Source organism: Oncorhynchus masou, chromosome 7 (genome assembly GCF_036934945.1).
Source record: "Oncorhynchus masou masou isolate Uvic2021 chromosome 7, UVic_Omas_1.1, whole genome shotgun sequence".
Taxonomy (NCBI): Eukaryota; Metazoa; Chordata; class Actinopteri; order Salmoniformes; family Salmonidae; genus Oncorhynchus; species Oncorhynchus masou.
This window is the reverse complement of record NC_088218.1, coordinates 13,095,454-13,114,907: the sequence shown is the minus strand read 5'-3', so window position 1 is coordinate 13,114,907 and position 19,454 is coordinate 13,095,454. Positions and strand designations below refer to the sequence as shown.

General features: G+C 47.1%; 1 protein-coding gene across 2 annotated transcripts in view; it reads right to left on the bottom strand.

Moving 5' to 3' along the window:
* Window positions 1-19,454, bottom strand: part of LOC135543308 (interleukin-1 receptor accessory protein-like 1) — a 538,127-nt gene that overhangs the window by 83,225 nt on the left and 435,448 nt on the right. The window lies entirely within an intron of this gene.

Here is a 19,454-nt window from a genome sequence, read left to right as displayed (position 1 = left end):
TGTGACTTGATTACCCAGGAGGGCTGGCTTGGGGGGCAGATTAGCGAGGATGCTAATTTCACTGGAGATGTAACTTGACATGAATTGGCCTTGATACAGATTGTGGACAGAACAGCAGTAAAAGCATCACCACAAGTGATTGTACACTTTACAAACCATGGATGACCGTAATACCACAAAGACAGCGTACATTAAAAACTTGAAGTGGTCAGTCATAATTTCTACAGACCCTACAGTCATTTCATTGAAAGTCAACAGCATTGTTTCAGCTCGCACAGTGTTGTAAGATAACTAGCTAAATAATGAGGTTGAAAAAGTATCTTCTTATAGCGGCATGCTGCTATGGAAACGGAGGAACGGCAGAGAAAAGCAATATGAGTTAAAAAGTAAAGGAATCTCTCCTGCTAGGCACACACAGAGCAGGCGGAACAAATGGAAAAATAATGATCTCTATTCTTTAGTGTTTACAGATATCGGCCGCCGTCTCTTTTATGACACTGAGCCTAATAATGCGAAAAGACAACTGTACGAATGTCACTTGCTGTTGTTCTCCTCTCCCTTGGGTACACTTGAATGTGGTTCAGAACGATCAATCACATTTCTCCTCTTCATCATGTCTGGGAAGGATGGGGGAAGTACATCAGGTCAATTACACAGTGCAGTACAGATGGTGGAAGTGGAAGGCAGACTGACATGGGGAATCTAGTATTTACAGTTGTGGTAATGCTCTTAGCTTTCCAACACCCAACGGCTTCTAACTGAGGCTCCATGAAGGATCCATGAAAGAGATAAGGTGGCAAGACCTGTTGGAGTAGGAGAGGAGGAGGTGGAGGAGGGTGGGGGGGAGAGGTGAAGGAAAGGGGGAGGAGGAGGTGAAGAGGAGGTTGGTGGAAGGAGGGGGAGGAATGTGGAGGAGGGAGCAGGTTGTTGGGGAGACACAGAGAAGGGACAATGATGTTCAACAGACTATATAGTAGACTAGATACAGAGGCTGACGTGGAGATGTTCAACAGACTATATAGTAGACTAGATACAGAGACTGACGTGGAGACGTTCATCAGACTATATAGTAGACTAGATACAGAGGCTGACGTGGAGATGTTCAACAGACTATATAGTAGACTAGATACAGAGACTGACGTGGAGACGTTCAACAGACTATATAGTAGACTAGATACAGAGGCTGACGTGGAGACGTTCAACAGACTATATAGTAGACTAGATACAGAGGCTGACGTGGAGACGTTCAACAGACTATATAGTAGACTAGATACAGAGGCTGACGTGGAGACGTTCAACAGACTATATAGTAGACTAGATACAGAGGCTGACGTGGAGACGATACAGAGGCTGACGTGGAGACGTTCAACAGACTATATAGTAGACGTTCAGACAGACTATATAGTAGACTAGATACAGAGGCTGACGTGGAGACGACGTTCAACAGACTATATAGTAGACTAGATACAGAGGCTGACGAGACTGGGGACGTTCAACAGACTATATAGTAGACTAGATACAGAGGCTGACGTGGAGACGTGGAGACGTTCAACAGACTATATAGTAGACTAGATACAGAGGCTGACGTGGAGACGTTCAACAGACTATATAGTAGACTAGATACAGAGACTGACGTGGAGACGTGGAGACGTTCAACAGACTATATAGTAGACTAGATACAGAGGCTGACGTGGAGATGTTCAACAGACTATATAGTAGACTAGATACAGAGGCTGACGTGGAGACGTTCAACAGACTATATAGTAGACTAGATACAGAGGCTGACGTGGAGACGTTCAACAGACTATATAGTAGACTAGATACAGAGGCTGACGTGGAGACGTGGAGACGTTCAACAGACTATATAGTAGACTAGATACAGAGGCTGACGTGGAGACGTTCAACAGACTATATAGTAGACTAGATACAGAGGCTGACGTGGAGACGTTCAACAGACTATATAGTAGACTAGATACAGAGACTGACGTGGAGACGTTCAACAGACTATATAGTAGACTAGATACAGAGGCTGACGTGGAGACGTTCAACAGACTATATAGTAGACTAGATACAGAGGCTGACGTGGAGACGTTCAACAGACTATATAGTAGACTAGATACAGAGGCTGACGTGGAGACGTTCAACAGACTATATAGTAGACTAGATACAGAGGCTGACGTGGAGATGTTCAACAGACTATATAGTAGACTAGATACAGAGACTGACGTGGAGACGTTCATCAGACTATATAGTAGACTAGATACAGAGGCTGACGTGGAGACGTTCAACAGACTATATAGTAGACTAGATACAGAGGCTGACGTGGAGACGTTCAACAGACTATATAGTAGACTAGATACAGAGACTGACGTGGAGACGTTCAACAGACTATATAGTAGACTAGATACAGAGGCTGACGTGGAGACGTTCAACAGACTATATAGTAGACTAGATACAGAGGCTGACGTGGAGACGTTCATCAGACTATATAGTAGACTAGATACAGAGGCTGACGTGGAGACGTTCAACAGACTATATAGTAGACTAGATACAGAGGCTGACGTGGAGACGTTCAACAGACTATATAGTAGACTAGATACAGAGGCTGACGTGGGAGACGTTCAACAGACTATATAGTAGACTAGATACAGAGGCTGACGTGGAGACGTTCAACAGACTATATAGTAGACTAGATACAGAGGCTGACGTGGAGATGTTCAACAGACTATATAGTAGACTAGAAACAGAGACTGACGTGGAGACGTTCAACAGACTATATAGTAGACTAGATACAGAGGCTGACGTGGAGACGTTCAACAGACTATATAGTAGACTAGATACAGAGGCTGACGTGGAGACGTTCAACAGACTATATAGTAGACTAGATACAGAGGCTGACGTGGAGACGTTCAACAGACTATATAGTAGACTAGATACAGAGGCTGACGTGGAGACGTTCAACAGACTATATAGTAGACTAGATACAGAGGCTGACGTGGAGACGTTCAACAGACTATATAGTAGACTAGATACAGAGGCTGACGTGGAGACGTTCAACAGACTATATAGTAGACTAGATACAGAGGCTGACGTGGAGACGTTCAACAGACTATATAGTAGACTAGATACAGAGGCTGACATGGAGACGTTCAACAGACTATATAGTAGACTAGATACAGAGGCTGACGTGGAGACGTTCAACAGACTATATAGTAGACTAGATACAGAGGCTGACGTGGAGACGTTCAACAGACTATATAGTAGACTAGATACAGAGGCTGACGTGGAGACGTTCAAAAGACTATATAGTAGACTAGATACAGAGGCTGACGTGGAGACGTTCAACAGACTATATAGTAGACTGGATACAGAGGCTGACGTGGAGACGTTCATCAGACTATATAGTAGACTAGATACAGAGGCTGACGTGGAGACGTTCAACAGACTATATAGTAGACTAGATACAGAGGCTGACATGGAGAGACGTTCAACAGACTATATAGTAGACTAGATACAGAGGCTGACGTGGAGACGTTCAACAGACTATATAGTAGACTAGATACAGAGGCTGACGTGGAGACGTTCAACAGACTATATAGTAGACTAGATACAGAGGCTGACGTGGAGACGTTCAACAGACTATATAGTAGACTAGATACAGAGGCTGACGTGGACGTGACTATATAGTAGACTAGATACAGAGGCTGGAGACGTTCAACAGACTATATAGTAGACTAGATACAGAGGCTGACGTGGAGATGTTCAACAGACTATATAGTAGACTAGATACAGAGGCTGACGTGGAGACGTTCAACAGACTATATAGTAGACTAGATACAGAGACTGACGTGGAGATGTTCAACAGACTATACAGTAGACTAGATACAGAGGCTGACGTGGAGACGTTCAACAGACTATATAGTAGACTAGATACAGAGGCTGACGTGGAGACGTTAAACAGACTATATCGTAGACTAGATACAGAGGCTGACGTGGAGACGTGGAGACGTTCATCAGACTATATAGTAGACTAGATACAGAGGCTGACGTGGAGACGTTCAACAGACTATATAGTAGACTAGATACAGAGGCTGACGTGGTGGAGACGTTCAACAGACTATATAGTAGACTAGATACAGAGGCTGACGTGGAGACGTTCAACAGACTATATAGTAGACTAGATACAGAGGCTGACGTGGAGATGTTCAACAGACTATATAGTACTACTAGATACAGAGGCTGACTAGATGGAGACGTTCAACAGACTATATAGTAGACTAGATACAGAGGCTGACGTGGAGACGTTCAACAGACTATATAGTAGACTAGATACAGAGGCTGACGTGGAGACGTTCAACAGACTATATAGTAGACTAGATACAGAGGCTGACGTGGAGACGTGTAGACGTTCAACAGACTATATAGTAGACTAGATACAGAGACTGATGTGGAGACGTTCAACAGACTATATAGTAGACTAGATACAGAGGCTGACGTGGAGACGTTCAACAGACTATATAGTAGACTAGATACAGAGGCTGACGTGGAGACGTTCAACAGACTATATAGTAGACTAGATACAGAGGCTGACGTGGAGAAGTGGAGACGTTCAACAGACTATATAGTAGACTAGATACAGAGACTGACGTGGAGACGTTCAACAGACTATATAGTAGACTAGATACAGAGGCTGACGTGGAGACGTTCAACAGACTATATAGTAGACTAGATACAGAGGCTGACGTGGAGACGTTCAACAGACTATATAGTAGACTAGATACAGAGGCTGACGTGGAGACGTTCAACAGACTATATAGTAGACTAGATACAGAGGCTGACGTGGAGACGTTCAACAGACTATATAGTAGACTAGATACAGAGGCTGACGTGGAGACGTTCAACAGACTATATAGTAGACTAGATACAGAGGCTGACGTGGAGACGTTCAACAGACTATATAGTAGACTAGATACAGAGGCTGACGTGGAGACGTTCAACAGACTATATAGTAGACTAGATACAGAGGCTGACGTGGAGACGTTCAACAGACTATATAGTAGACTAGATACAGAGGCTGACGTGGAGACAACAGACTATATAGTAGACTAGATACAGAGGCTGACGTGGAGACGTTCAACAGACTATATAGTAGACTAGATACAGAGGCTGACGTGGAGACGTTCAACAGACTATATAGTAGACTAGATACAGAGGCTGACGTGGAGACGTTCAACAGACTATATAGTAGACTAGATACAGAGGCTGACGTGGAGACGTTCAACAGACTATATAGTAGACTAGATACAGAGGCTGACGTGGAGACGTTCAACAGACTATATAGTAGACTAGATACAGAGGCTGACGTGGAGACGTTCAACAGACTATATAGTAGACTAGATAGAGAGGCTGACGTGGAGACGTTCAACACCTATATAGTAGACTAGATACAGAGGCTGACGTGGAGACGTGGAGACGTTCAACAGACTATATAGTAGACTAGATACAGAGGCTGACGTGGAGACGTTCAACAGACTATATAGTAGACTAGATACAGAGGCTGACGTGGAGACGTAGACTAGATTCAACAGACTATATAGTAGACTAGATACAGAGGCTGACGTGGAGAGACGTTCAACAGACTATATAGTAGACTAGATACAGAGGCTGACGTGGAGATGTTCAACAGACTATATAGTAGACTAGATACAGAGGCTGACGTGGAGACGTTCAACAGACTATATAGTAGACTAGATACAGAGGCTGACGTGGAGACGTTCAACAGACTATATAGTAGACTAGATACAGAGGCTGACGTGGAGACGTTCAACAGACTATATAGTAGACTAGATACAGAGACTGACGTGGAGACGTTCAACAGACTATATAGTAGACTAGATACAGAGGCTGACGTGGAGACGTTCAACAGACTATATAGTAGACTAGATACAGAGGCTGACGTGGAGACGTTCAACAGACTATATAGTAGACTAGATACAGAGACTGACGTGGAGACGTTCAACAGACTATATAGTAGACTAGATACAGAGACTGACGTGGAGACGTTCAACAGACTATATCGTAGACTAGATACAGAGGCTGACGTGGAGACGTTCACCAGACTATATAGTAGACTAGATACATATAACCCAGAGGTGTTATGTGTGAGAGGTAATACAGAGCAGTCCTTCTGGTTTACCTTAAGATGAGAGGATTAAATGACATACATCATGGAGTGGTCTGGTCTGCAATTGATATGTGGTACAGAGACGGTGATATCTGTTATAATGCACTCCTCCATCCCTACTGTTCTAATGATCTCGTTCCTCTTCAGACTGGATATTAAGACAGAAGTCTATACAGCCTAGAGGTTAAATGACTTCAGTCCTCTCTCTTCTCATGACCATCTTGTCCTCCCCGTCTGTAATGTGGGATCACTGTACAGTAGTTCACAAACAAAAGAACAGAATCATTTGAGGATGGGGAGTTACCGGGGTGATAGACGACTCAATCCCTCTCCATGATGAAGGACGTTTCTGATGAACTTCCCCAACGGCATGCAGCCCAGACCAGGCTTTGTGGAATCTACACTTCAAAACATTTGAATTATTAAATGGCCACCTTGTATCTATGTTTGTCCTCTGTAGTTGCGTTCCTTTCTGTTTGCTGGAATCCATACTATTTCAATAAATGTTAATAAAATATAACCACAGACTGTTTGCTCATTGCTGTTGTTCTAAGATGGCAATTCAGCACAAATGCACATGTGCCAATTCAATCTCAACAAGTAAAAAGTTGGTGGTGGTATTTGATTCATGTTTATTGAAAAGGTATGGATTTCAGCAAACAAAGACGACATCATCCTCCTCCATCTCTCTCATCCCTCTCTAACATCCCCCTCTTATCCTCCTCCACCTAGATCCTCATCCAGAGGCCTCAGCCCTCTTATCCTCAGACCATCCCTCTCAGACTCCTCAGCCCTCTTACTCTTATCCTCCATCCCTCTTATCCAGATCCATCCCTCTCCAGCCCTCTTATCCTCCTCCATCCCTCTCCATCCCTCTTATCCTCTTCCATCCCTCTCCAGCCCTCTTATCCTCATCCATCCCTCTCCATCCCTCTTATCCTCATCCATCCCTCTCCAGCCCTCTTATCCTCTTCCATCCCTCTCCATCCCTCTTATCCTCATCCATCCCTCTCCAGCCCTCTTATCCTCTTCCATCCCTCTCCAGCCCTCTTATCCTCATCCATCCCTCTCCATCCCTCTTAACCTCATTCATCCCTCTCCAGCCCTCTTATCCTCCTCCATCCCTCTCCAGCCCTCTTATCCTCCTCCAGCCCTCTCCAGCCCTCTTATCCTCATCCATCCCTCTCCATCCCTCTTATCCTCATCCATCCCTCTCCAGCCCTCTTATCCTCTTCCATCCCTCTCCAGTCCTCTTACCCTCCTCCAGCCCTCTTATCCTCATCCATCCCTCTCCAGCCCTCTTATCCTCTATCCCTCTCCAGTCCCTCCCTCCTCCAGCCCTCTTATCCTCATCCATCCCTCTCCAGCCCTCTTATCCTCATCCATCCCTCTCCAGCCCTCTTATCCTTCTTCCATCCCTCTCCACCCTCTTACCCTCCTCCAGCCCTCTCCAGTCCTCTTATCCTCTTCCATCCCTCTCCAGCCCTCTTATCCTCATCCATCCCTCTCCAGCCCTCTTATCCTTCTTCCATCCCTCTCCAGTCCTCTTACCCTCCTCCAGCCCTCTCCAGTCCTCTTATCCTTCTTCCATCCCTCTCCAGCCCTCTTATCCTCCTCCATTCCTCTTATCCTCATCTATCCCTCTAGTCTACATCCTCCTCCATTTCTCTCCTTACACCTCCATCCCTCTATCCCTCTCCATCCTCCTCCATCCCTCTACATCCCTTTATACACCCCTCCATCGCTCTCCATCCTCCTCCATCCTCCTCTATCCCTCTCCATCCCCCTCCATCCCTCTATATCCCTCTCTATCCCTCTCCATCCTCCACTATCCCTCTATATCCTCCCCCATCCCTCAATATCCCTCACTATCCCTCTCCACCCCTCTCCATCCCTCTCCATCCTTCAATATCCCTCTCCATCCTCCTCCATCCCTCTCAAGCCCTCTTATCCTCCTCTATCCCTCTATATCCTCCTCCATCCCTCTCCATCCTTCAATATCCCTCTCCATCCTCCTCCATCCCTCTCAAGCCCTCTTATCCTCCTCTATCCCTCTCCATCCCTCTATATCCTCCTCCATCCCTCTCTATCCCTCTCCATCCCTCTCCATCCCTCAATATCCCTCACTATCCCTCTCCATCCCTCTATATCCCTCTCCATCCCTCTATATCCCTCTCCATCCCTCTATATCCCTCTCCAGCCCTCTTATCCTCCTCCATCCCTCTATATCCTCCTCCATCCCTCTACATCCTCCTCGATCCCTCTACATCCTCCTCGATCCCACTACATCCTCCTCCATCCCTCTATATCCCTCTCCATCCCTCTATATCCCTCTCCAGCCCTCTTATCCTCCTCCATCCCTCTATATCCTCCCCCATCACTCTATATCCCTCTCCATCCTCCTCCATCCCTCTATATCCTCCGCCATCCCTCTATATCCCTCTATATCCCTCTCCAGCCCTCTTATCCTCCTCCATCCCTCTATATCCTCCCCCATCCCTCTCCATCCCTCAATATCCCTCACTATCCCTCTCCATCCCTCACTATCCCTCTCCATCCCTCACTATCCCTCTCCATCCTCCTCCATCCCTCTCCAGCCCTCTTATCCTCCTCCATCCCTCTATATCCTCCCCCATCCCTCTATATCCCTCTCCATCCCTCCTCCATCCCTCTCCATCCCTCTATATCCCTCTACAGCCCTCTTATCCTCCTCCATCCCTCTATATCCTCCTCCATCCCTCTACATCCTCCTCGATCCCTCTACATCCTCCTCAATCCCACTAAAACCTCCTCCATCCCTCTATATCCCTCTCCATCCTCCTCCATCCCTCTATATCCCTCTCCATCCCTCTATATCCCTCTCCAGCCCTCTTATCCTCCTCCATCCCTCTATATCCCTCACTATCCCTCTCCATCCCTCACTATCCCTCTCCATCCCTCACTATCCCTCTCCATCCTCCTCCATCCCTCTCCAGCCCTCTTATCCTCCTCCATCCCTCTATATCCTCCCCATCCCTCTATATCCCTCTCCATCCTCCTCCATCCCTCTATATCCTCCTCCATCCCTCTATATCCCTCTCCATCCCTCTATATCCCTCTACAGCCCTCTTATCCTCCTCCATCCCTCTATATCCTCCTCCATCCCTCTACATCCTCCTCGATCCCTCTACATCCTCCTCAATCCCACTAAAACCTCCTCCATCCCTCTATATCCCTCTCCATCCTCCTCCATCCCTCTCCATCCTCCTCCATCCCTCTACATCCTCCTCCATCCCTCTATATCCTCCTCCATCCCTCTCTATCCCTCTCCAGCCAACTCCATCCCTCTCCATCCCCCTCCATCCACCTCCAAACCCTCTATATCCCTCTATATCCCTCACAGACTCCTCCATCCCCCTCTATCCCTCTCTATTCCTCTGCATCCTCCTCCATCCCTCTCCATCCCTCTCTATCCCTCTCCATCCCTCTCCATCCACCTCCATCCACCTCTATCCCTCTCCATCCACCTCTATCCCTCTCCATCCACCTCCATCTCTCTCCATCCACCTCCATCCCTCTCTATCCCTCTCCATCTACCTCCATCCCTCTCCATCCTCCTTCATCCCTCTCCATCCCTCTCCATCCTCCTCCATCCCTCTCCATCCCTCTATATCTCTCTCTATCCCTCTCCATCCACCTCCACCCCTCTATATCCTCCTCCATCCCTCTCCATCCACCTCCATATCTCTCTCTATCCCTCTCCATCCATCTCCATCCCTCTATATCCCTCTCCATCATCCTCCATCCCTCTCCATCCCCCTACATCCCTCGACATCCACCTACATCCTTCTATATCCCCCTCTATCCCTCTCCATCCTCCTCCATCCCTGTCCATACCCCTCCATCCCTCTCCATCCACCTCCATCCTCCTCCATCCCTCTATACCCTCCCCCATCCCTCTCCATCCCTCACTATCCCTCACCCATCCACCTCCATCCCTCTCTATCCCTCTCCATCCTCCTCCATACTGCTCTATCCCTCTCCATCCATCTCTCTCTATCCCTCTCCATATTCCTCCATCCCTCTATATCCTCCTCCATCCCGCTCCAGCCCTTTATCCTCCTCTATCCCTCTCCATTCTCCTCCATCCCTCTCCATCCACCTCCATCCCTCTATATCCCTCTCCATCCCTCTCTATCCCTATCCAGCCACCTCCATCCCTCTCCATCCTCCTCCATCCCCCTCCATCCACCTCCATCCCTCTATATCCCTCTCTATCCCTCACAGCCTCCTCCATCCCTCTCCATCCACCTCCATCCCCCTCTATCCCTCTCCATCCACCTCCATCCCTCTCCATCCTCCTCCATCCCTCTACATCCACCTCCATCCCCCTCCATCCCTCTCCATCCTCCTTCATCCCTCTCCATCCTCCTCCATCCCTCTCCATCCCTCTCTATCCCTCTCCATCCACCTCCACCCCTCTATATCCTCCTCCATCCCTCTCCATCCACCTCCATCCCTCTATATCTCTCTCTATCCCTCTCCATCCATCTCCATCCCTCTATATCCCTCTCCATCGTCCTACATCCCTCTCCATCCCCCTCCATCCCTCGACATCCACCTACATCCTTCTATATCCCCCTCTATCCCTCTCCATCCTCCTCCATCCCTCTATACCCTCCCCCATCCCTCTCCATCCCTCAATATCCCTCACTATCCCTCACCCATCCACCTCTATCCCTCTCTATCCCTCTCCATCCTCCTCCATACCGCTCTATCGCTCTCCATCCATCTCTCTCCATCCACCTCCATCCCTCTATATCCCTCTCCATCCCTCTCTATCCCTATCCAGCCACCTCCATCCCTCTCCATCCTCCTCCATCCCCCTCCATCCACCTCCATCCCTCTATATCCCTCTCTATCCCTCACAGCCTCCTCCATCCCTCTCCATCCACCTCCATCCCCCTCTATCCCTCTCCATCCTCCTCCATCCCTCTCCATCCTCCTCCATTCCTCTATATCCCTCTCCATCCCTCTCTATCCTCTCCACGCCTTACAAGGGTGCGTTCTGAGCCCTCTTCTGTACTCCCTGTTCACCCACGACTGCGTGGCCATACACGCCTCCAACTCAATCATCAAGTTTGCGGACGACATTACAGTGGTAGGCTTGATTACCAACAACGACGAGACGGCCTACAGGGAGGAGGTGAGGACCCTCGGAGTGTGGTGTCAGGAAAATAACCTCACACTTAACGTCAACAAAACAAATGAGATGATTGTGGACTTCAGGAAACAGCAGAGGGAGCACCCCCCTATCCACATCGATGGGACAGTAGTGGAGAGGGTAGTAAGTTTTTAAGTTCCTCGGTGTACACATCACAGACAAACTGAATTGGTCCACCCACACAGACAGCATCGTGAAGAAGACGCAGCAGCGCCTCTTCAACCTCAGGAGGCTGAAGAAATTCGGCTCGTCACCAAAAGCACTCAGAAACTTCTACAGATGCACAATCGAGAGCATCCTGGCGGGCTGTATCACTGCCTGGTACGGCAACTGCTCCGCCCACAACCGTAAGGCTCTCCAGAGGGTAGTGAGGTCTGCACAACGCATCACCGGGGGCAAACTACCTGCCCTCCAGGACACCTACACCACCCGATGTTACAGGAAGGCCATAAAGATCATCAAGGACAACACCCACTCGAGCCACTGCCTGTTCACCCCGCTATCATCCAGAAGGCGAGGTCAGTACAGGTGCATCAAAGCAGGGACCGAGAGACTGAAAAACATCTTCTATCTCAAGGCCATCAGACTGTTAAACAGCCACCACTAACATTGAGTGGCTGCTGCCAACACACTGACTCAACTCCAGCCACTTTTATAATGGGAATTGATGGGAATTGATGTAAAATATATCACTAGTCACTTTAAACAATGGTACTTAATATAATGTTTACATACCCTACATTATTCATCTCATATGTATATGTATATACTGTACTCTATATCATCTACTGCATCTTTATGTAATACATGTATCACTAGTCACTTTAAACTATGACACTTTGTTTACATACCCTACATTACTCATCTCATATGTATATACTGTACTTGATACCATCTACTGCATCTTGCCTATGCCGCTCTGTACCGTCACTCATTCACATCTTTATGTACATAGTCTTTATCCCGTTACACTTGTGTGTATAATGTAGCAGTTGTGGAATCGTTAGGTTCGATTACTCGTTGGTTATTACTGCATTGTCGGAACGAGAAGCACAAGCATTTCGCTACTCTCGCATTAACATCTGCTAACCATGTTTATGTGACAAATACATTTGATTTGATCCTCCTCCATCCCTCTCCATCCACCTCCTTCCCTCTCCATCCAACTCCATCCCTCTCCATCCACCTCCCTCCCTCTATATCCCTCTCTTTCCCCCTCCATCCACCTCCATCCCTCTCCATCCACCTCCAATCCTCTATATCCTCCTCCATCCCTCAACATCCACCTATATCCCTCTCTATCCCTCTCCATCCACCTCCATCCCTCTATATCCCTCTCCATCCACCTCCATCCTCCTCCATCCCTCTATATCCCTCTCCATCCACCTCCATCCCTCTCTAATCTCCTACATCCCTCTCTATCCCTGTCCATCCACCTCCATCCCTCTCTATCCACCTCCATCCCTCTCCATCCACCTCCATCCCTCTCCATCCACCTCCATCCCTCTATATCCCTCTCTATCCCTCTACATCCACCTCCATCCCTCTCTATCCCTCTCCATCCACCTCCATCCCTCTCCATCCACCTCCATCCCTCTCTATCCCTCTCCATCCACCTCCATCCCTCTATATCCCTCTCCATTCACCTCCATCCCTCTCTATCCCTCTCCATCCACCTCCATCCATCTACATCCCTCTCCATCCACCTCCATCCCTCTCTATCCCTCTCCATCCACCTCTATCCCTCTCTATTCTCCTCCATCCCTCTATATCCCTCTCCATCCACCTCCATCCCTCTCTATCCTCCTCCATCCCTCTATATCCCTCTCCATCCACCGCCATCCCTCTCTATTCTCCTCCATCCCTCTATATCCCTCTCCATCCACCTCCATCCCTCTCTATCCTCCTCCATCCCTCTATATCCCTCTCCATCCACCTCCATCCCTCTCTATCCTCCTCCATCCCTCTATATCCCTCTCCATCCACCGCCATCCCTCTCTATCCCTCTCCATCCTCCTCCATCCCTCTATATCCCTCTCCATCCACCTCCATCCCTCTCTATCCCTCTCCATCCACCTCTATCCCTTCTATTCTCCTCCATCCCTCTATATCCCTCTCCATCCACCTCCATCCCTCTCTATCCTCCTCCATCCCTCTATATCCCTCTCCATCCACCGCCATCCCTCTCTATCCTTCTCCATCCACCTCCATCCGTCTCTATCCCTCTCCATCCACCTCCATCCCTCTCCATCCCTCTCTATCCCTCTCCATCCACCTCCATCCTTCTCCATCCCTCTCCATCCGTCTCTATCCCTCTATATCCCTCTCTATCCCTCTCCATCCACCTCCACCCCTCTCTATCCCTCTCCATCCACCTCCATCCCTCTCTATCCCTCTCCATCCTCCTCCATCCCTCTCTATCCCTCTCCATCCACCTCCATCCCTCTCCATCCTCCTCCATCCTCCTCCATCCTTCTCCATCCACCTCCATCCCTCTCCATCCACCTCCATCCCTCTCTATCTCTCTCATCCACCTCCATCCCTCTCTATCCCTCTCCATCCAACTCCATGCACCTCCCTCCCTCCCTATCTGTCTCCACCCACCTCCATCCCTCTCTGTCCCTCTCCATCCACCTCTATCCCTCTCCATCCACCTCCATCCCTCTCCATTCCTCTCTATCCCTCTCCATCCACCTCCATCCCTCTCCATCCCTCTCATCACTCTCTATCCCTCTCCATCCACCTCCATCCCTCTCCACCCCTCTCCATAGTTTGGTCAGCCAGGCAGCGACAGGGGACCGTGAGGCTGAAGGATGGATCTCCACTGATTGCTTTTTAAAGAGGCCTGCATGGCCATGTGTGTCGCTACATGGATTTAATGGCTGGAGAAAAGCATTGGGAATCATCATGGGTCAGATCTGTCTCTGTAGAGAAGCATTGGGAATCATCATGGGTCAGATCTGTCTCCGTTAGCTTTAAATGTCTTCCTGCACTATTAGAGATGACTATTCTGGGTGATATCTGTCAAGGCTCGGTCGTGTGTGTGTGTATCTGTGTTTGTGTGTGTATGTGTGTGTGTGAAGCTGAAGGAGGGAGGCTAGATGAAAGGGTGTGGGGGTCCTTGATGTTCTCTGCAGTGAGAAGCCAGTGTGATCACACAACACCAGAGAGGAGAGCGGAAACATTGTAGGCCCCCAACACACACACACTAGATGTTTGATGAGGCTGAGAAGGTCTGACAAATCCCCCACTGATGTGCCAGTATATATATATCAAGCCTTAATGAGAGGCATAATGGGGAGAGAGAGAGAGAGAGAGAGAGAGAGAGAGAGAGAGAGAGAGAGAGAGAGAGAGAGAGAGAGAGAGAGAGAGAGAGAGAGAGAGAGAGAGAGAGAGAGAGAGAGAGAGAGAGGAGAGAGAGAGAGGAGGAGGGAGGAGAGAGGGCAGCAGCATGAGAGAGGAGGAGGAGGAGAGGAGAGAGAGAGAGAGAGGGAGAGGAGAGGAGAGGAGAGGAGAGGAGAGAGGCAGCAGCATGTGAGTGGAGGAGGAGGAGGGTTGGTTGGATCAACCGTGAGAGCTCTCCAATCCCTGTGATTGACAGGTACCTAGGGACAGCCTCTCCTCATTTAATGCTCCTTCATATGTCAGCGTAGTATAGAGACGATTACGCTAGAGAGCCATCTCAGTGTGTGTGTGTGTGTGTGTGTGTGTGTGTGTGTGTGTGTGTGTGTGTGTGTGTGTGTGTGTGTGTGTGTGTGTGTTTGACAAGAATCCTCTGAATTCCTCCTGAGACTCTGATACAATACTGTATTAAAGTTTGAAGGTGAGAGAGAGGTTATGACAATGTCATCCAAGATTAGGGGTGTTACATCACTTGGTTGCTTTCCCACAGGGTCTCCTTCCATGTGTTGCAAGGGCTCTTCAGACTCACTGTAGATGGAGACCACATCTCTTGAAGACTAGAAAGCAGTCTTACATTATCTTTAATTTAATGTGTATGTAAAATATCTCTGTCGTGAAACATTGTGCCAAATGCCCCATCTCTCGTATTACCGGATTCTCTACAGAGAACACTATTATAGATTAATTTCCATTTCAAAGCCAATAGCGGATGAAATTGTGGATTTCCAGTGGGATAATGAATATGGAGCCAACATATAGTGCACATACCCACATCATAACTCTAACCCACATCATAACTCTAACCCACATCATAACTCAAACCAGCATCATAACCCTAACCAGCACCCTAACCCTAACCAGCACCATAACCCTAACCCGAATCATAACCCTAATCCACATCATAACCCTATAACCCTAACCCTAACCCGCACCATAACCCTATCCCGAATCATAACCCTAACCAGCACCATAACCTTAACCCACATCATAACCCTAACCCTAACCCACACCATAACCATAACCATAACCCACAGCATAACCCTAACTCACATCATAAACATAACCCACATCATACCCCTAACCCACATCATAACCCTAACCCTAACCCACACCATAACCCTAACTCACATCATAACCCTAACCCACATCATAACCCTAACCCTAACCCACACCATAACCCTAAACCACATCATACCCCTAACCCACATCATAACCCTAACCCACACCATAACCCTAATTAACATCATAACCCTAACCCACATCATAACCCTAACCCACATCATACCCCTAACCCACATCATAACCCTAACCCACATCATACCCCTAACCCACATCATAACCATAACCTAACCCACACCATAACCCTAACTCACATCATAACCCTAACCCACATCATAACCCTAACCCACATCATAACCCTAACCCACATCATACCCCTAACCCACATCATAACCCTAACCCTAACCCACATCATAACCCTAACCCACATCATACCCCTAACCCACATCATAACCCAAGCCACATCCCTAGCACTCTGGCAGAGCTCCAGTAAAGGACTAATGAATTTATAATGCGAGATACCTGGGTCAAATCCAACAAGCTCTCACAGTCTCAAATCAGAATTAGACTCAAATGTGACATTTTTAACTGTTCTAAACATCAAATTTCAAAGTGTTTAAGGTTAAGTTTAGGCATGAACTCTGAATGGTTAAGGTTAGGGTTAAGGTTTGGGAATTATGTGATTATATTAATTCATATACCAGTATATGATATTAGCCCACACAGCCTACAAGATGTCCATTTCTTATTTTGTTTTGTTTCAGTAAAATGCTAGGCTGCAGTTCAATAGGCGCAAGCCTTTCAAAATGCTCACGAGAAGCGTAATTGCTCAATACATTTTCAAGAGAAAAAAGACAACTGTACAGCGCATTTTAGATATTTGCGGGTTAGAGTTGGGTGTGGGCCTCAGATGTTCACTTTATTTCAAATAGTCAGGTGGTTGCGGATGGGTTATCATCAACTGCAGGTGGGTGGGGGCGAACAAACAGCTGACCAGCGCATCACTAGCTTACGGCCATCCGCATCACTAGCTTACGGCCATCCGCATCACTAGTTTACGGTGCACCGGTGCCTCCCACTCCTCTTTCTATTCTGGTTATAGCAAGTTTGTTTTTCTGTCGAGGGAGTTGTTCACAGCGTTGTACGTGATCTTCAGTTTCTTGGCAATTTCTCGCATGGAATAACCTTCATTTCTCAGAACAAGACGAGACTGATGAGTTTCAGAAGAAAGGACTTCAAACCCAAATGCTCCAGACACACAACTAGTCTAAACAAGGCCAGTTTTACTGCTTCTTTAATCAGAACAACAGTTTTAGCTGTGCTAACATAATTGCAAAAGGGTTTTCTAATGATCAATTAGCCTTTTAAAATGATAAACTTGGATTAGCTAATACAACGTGCCACTAGAACACAGGAGTGATGGTTACTGATACTGGGCCTCTGTACGCCTATGTAGATTTTCCATAAAAAATCAGCTGTTTCCAGCTACAATAGTCATTTACAACATTAACAATGTCTACATTGTATTCCTGTGTCACGTTCGTTAAAAGGATCGGACCAAGGCGCAGTGTGGTATGCGTACATTCTTATTTATTTAAAGAATGAACACTGAACAAACTAACAAAATTAAATGTGACGCTATACAAACGAGTGCTGACAGGCAACTACACATAGACAAGATCCCACAAACACCAAAGGGAAAATGGCTACCTAAATATGATCCCCAATCAGAGACAACGATAAGCAGCTGCCTCTGATTGAGAACCATATCAGGCCACCATAGACATACAAATCAACTAGACCTAAAAAACCCTAGACATACAAAAAACCCTAGCCAATACAAGAACGAGCATAGCCACCCTCGTCACACCCTGACCTAACCAAAATATAAAGAAAACAGAGATATCTCAGGTCAGGGCGTGACATCCTGATCAATTTGATGTTATAGACAAAAAAATGTGTTTCTTTCAAAAACAAGGACATTTCTAAGTGACCCCAAACGTTTGAACAGTAGTTTATGTAAATTACTCGAATTAGGCTTTTTTGAGGTCAATAACTCTGATAAATAGCTTCATTACGGGCAACGAAACCTTTTGTTTCCATTCTAATTCATTATAGCAATAGTAAGCTCTTCATCTTCCCGCTCTCCCTCTCACGCTGAACAGGACATCAGTAGGCCTAGTCCACTTGCACAGATATTGCATTTGGGCCAAATTGACTGGCCTCCTGAAGTGCCACCGAACACAGCACAGTCATTGGGAACGCCTATCCAATGCAGTCTGTAATGCAGTGTAGCCCAGTTGTATATACAGCATCCCAGCAGCAAAACAACTTGGGAAGGAAGTACATTTTCTTAGAAATATAACTTTTCCCTGCTGTCACGTTGGTATGAAGAGATTCAGGAGACAGGCGCAGAAATGCGTAATAGTTTTTTTTATTATACCCCAAATTACGGCGTGCCGTGTAAAGGCACGGGGACGAAGACCAATCAAACAAGTACATAAAACACAGGGTAGAAACCCAAACAAAAGAGCGAGGAGTACCTTGAATAAAAAACACATGCACACAATGATTAACACACGGGACTAGACCCGTAATCATCTGCGCAATCCACAAGGGCACGAAAGCCCAAAACACACAGCACAGGTCCTCACAGCACCAACGGACATTATAACAATAATCAACAATCATTCATGGTGAACAAAGGGCATATATATCAAATACAATCAGTGGGAATAGGGTCCAGGTGTGTGCAATGAAAGTTCCAGAGGGATCCGTGACACATGTGCTTCTCCGAACATGCTCTTTATATAGCCTATATTATAGGCCAGCCTTTCTCAAACTTGTTTGTGCCAGGGACACCCGGGAGTTGTGAAGGTGTTTTCAACAGCCAGTCTGCTGCGATATTTCAATTTTGTTGCAGCAAGCATCAGCCTGGTGGTCCCATACCTGTTTGTGTTGTAGGCCTATAGCAAACTTCTAAAGTTGAGAATAGATGGGAGAAAATGCCTCTATCCACTTTGTCTCTCCAGGTGCCCAGCTTTTTCTTGAAATCGGCAATTTTATTGTTTGCTTGGAAAATGTCACCTGCATGGTTTTGGTTGAGCAGTAGACTCGTCCGTAGGCCTACAGATCCCGATACAATGGTCCCATCGTAATCCATGTCCCGTGATGTACTCGTTCAGAACACAGAATATTTCACCTGTAGTTTTATTCTGAGGAAACTCTTTGCAAGAAAGACATTCTTCATATATGTAGCTAATATATACAAGAAGCGGCATTTGAAATGTCAGCCGTCTCATCTAATTGGATTACAAACCAATTTGATGTGCGGGCTCTGTCTAAAACCTCCATGTGATTCTATATCATCGGCCAGATCCTGGATTGTACGCGTGACAGTGTCATTGGAACGTGGGATTTGACTGATCTTTGGAACAGCAGTTAGGCCTAAAACCTCTGGGCAAGCATCCACGACTGAGGGCATGACCAGCTTTTCAACTATAGTGAAAGGAGCCTGGCACTGGGAAATGTTATGAGAGAGGGAGTACGAAGCCTTCAGTAAACTCTCATTGTCTGTGAAATTATTGTGCAGCATTTTTGTTTGTT